Genomic DNA, 3,201 nt, shown 5'->3' on the forward strand with positions numbered 1-3,201 from the left:
AGTTTTCTTTCAAACCCGTTCACTGTTTGTGCACTCATTACTCCATTAGTATCAAACTGCTGCATGCATGTTTCAGATTGCGTTCCCAGTAATAAAGTTGCATCACTCACTTTAATTATTGCCTAGCTCACCATGTATTATTTGATTTGAGCCATCAACAGTTCAACACAAGTGAAGTGACACACATGCTAGCTTTCACAGGGACCCTGATGACAACAACTCGCACATACAACAAATGCTATTGGTTTGTGAACTACATTTTGTTCTCAATAGGTAAAATTCACTATTTCGATTCATGCCATGGATCAAAAGTGTCGACCTGTCCCACCTTTATATATCCCTTTATCCTCCCTACTTTTCTTGTTTTTTCCTATGTGTTGTTTACGAAATTAACCATGATAAATGTCTTTTAAATTTCTAACTATTTTGATTTCACAGACGCATTTCAACTCTAACTTCAATTTGTGACTTTTGTATTCCCGACAATTGTATAATTTAATTTTGCAATTGAGTCGTCAAATAATACCAACTATATCAACATATTAAATTTATAACACAAAAACACAAATTGTACATACGACTTTTGACATGCACATAACGTGAGCAGCTAAGTAATACAAAGAGTCGGGTTTGATTCAAAAGCCTAAAATGACAAATACTTCTTTCATCTTACAAAGTTTATGTTCTTCTTACTCATATTTACAGTTGTCTAAAATTTCATTACTGTTATAAATATTATAATATATGTGGTTGTCCACGTAATTACTCATTAGTTATATACTCTGATGTAAACCCTACCTCTATATAAAGAGGCTAATGAGAATGAATGAGTAGACTTTTACCTCCTCCCAACTATTCTCTCTGTGTTCTCTCTATCTTTTCCCTACTTTACAACACGTTATCAGCACGACTCTACCTTTGAGTTGATAACGACCAAATCCTACAACCGTTATCAGCCACTCATCTTGTTGTGAGGGAGAAAGATTGTTCCTGAAGAACAATGTGGTGTGAGTTACACCGTCTCATTTTGGTTTTGAGAAATATCTCAGCAAATGAGTTGATAAAAGATCTTGACAAAAGTATAAGCACATGCTTGTTTTAAAGTCCTCGAGAACAACTATATTGATCTCATTTGATTTGTGGGATGCATGTGTATCTAAGTGACATGATTCTCCTGAACCATGTTGTGATACAATGTTATGATATAATGTTAGAGTTCCTAATACAGCTACACATACAAAGGTTGTAGGTACGCCATTAGAGAATGATATTTTGGTTGATACTAATGAATATAATGTTTTTGACCTCATACTTGGTTTAGGTTCGTCACCAGCCAATGAACATTTCACTCGGAAGAGAGTGATAGAGCTTTAAACGCATATTTGTGGATGGTCATAACATGTCAATCTTCCCGCCGTTAGGGGGAGAATAAGACTATTGTCATTTGAATAACGGCGTGAATTTGAGGGGAATATATCCACTAGGTCTAAAGTTTTAAGCTCCTGAAAATGGAAGATTATACATGTCCTCTAATGGTCTACATGATATTACAAGTAAAAGATCCACATTCGCTAGATAATATTTGTCCTAGAAGTGACAATATTTGCCCCAGAAGTGGCATGGGTACCCAATATCAAAAATGCATGCATATAAGAATGTGTGGGATCTATGAATGATGATCATCTACGACAATTTACAAATGGTAGCTACCAAAGACCATTAAAGACTGTATTAATCGATGCTATGCCACATTTCATTATGCATGTCGACAAAACATATTATTGGCCAAATTGGAAAGAGACAATTCCAATGAAACTCAATATTTGAAATGTGATGAGATTCTTTAACCTTTAACCCTAAATGATACAAAAGGGTATTGATCACAGTGAAAATAAATTACTATGGCATAATGTCTATAAGAGACATGGGGATTATGAATGTATTTCCTTATAGGTGACATTTTTCTGTAAGTACAGTGTTATATAATAGATATAGTTGTTATTGACCAGACTTACGGCATTTGTCATTGTATATTATGAGAATCATAAATGACATGTTGCTAAAAGCAAATTCCCAAAAATGAAGTGTCATTAGAAGCATATCGCTTGTCAAATCCTCAAAGGATTCAAGTACATGAATGATTCTAATGTAATTCGATCCATGAATACTTGAGAGAGCCTGAAGCTAATTCATGGAATCAAATAGTCTAAAGCTAGCTCATATATACTCATTCCGTTATTGTTAACGTGATCAAAATTGCCTCAATGAGTACTATGATAGGACTACACAATCGAATTCGAATTATGATCGTTATGTTGCTACATATTCTAACTTTCAAAGTTATGAATTACTTAGAACTCTTGAAGAGCTTATATGAGACGTATCACTACACAAATATATTGATGTGTATGGCTGGATACGCCATAATGATGTTTCAGTGCTTTAATGTCAATTAGCTTATGTTGATTAGCTATTACTTAGTGTATGAATTAGTTCATACGACTTAACGAGGTAAAACCCATTTATTGTTTAGCTCTGTTGGTATTGTTTCAACTTTGCAATTTCATGATGAGCCCCTATGTGCAAAGCACGTATGGACTCACTTTAGTTATGGACAAATCAAACCGTTATTTACGGTGCATGAAGCTTGCAACGTTCAAGGGGAGATTCTCATCAGGGGGAGCATAGAGAAGTATGCTACCTAAGACATATACGCGTTGCACTCTTTTTCTCCTTCGACCAAGGTTATTTTTCTCCCACTGGGTTTTTCTTACCTGGCAAGGTTTTTAACGAGACAACATTATGCGCGTCTAATTTCATCATTCATTGGTGGACATCCAAGGGGGAGTTATAAATATTATAATCTATGTGGTTGTCCACGTAATTACTCATTAGTTATGTACTTTGATGTAAACCCTACCTCTATATAAAGAGGCTAATGAGAATGAATTAGTAGACTTTTACCTCCTCCCAACTATTCTCTCTGTGTTCTCTCTATCTTTTCCCTACTTTACAACAATTACTACAAACTAGAATTACCAACCGACACCATCACAAGTTCACAACACAAGAAAATATTATGACCAAGCATTCATGTATTATTACAAAAAAGTCAAAAACATATGGGATCCCCTTGCACACCTTGGGTATGCATACCTCGTCTAGGTGGCATTAACTTTGTTAGCTGACTCNCTAACTCCG

Source organism: Fragaria vesca, linkage group LG2, assembly GCF_000184155.1.
Source record: "Fragaria vesca subsp. vesca linkage group LG2, FraVesHawaii_1.0, whole genome shotgun sequence".
Taxonomy (NCBI): Eukaryota; Viridiplantae; Streptophyta; class Magnoliopsida; order Rosales; family Rosaceae; genus Fragaria; species Fragaria vesca.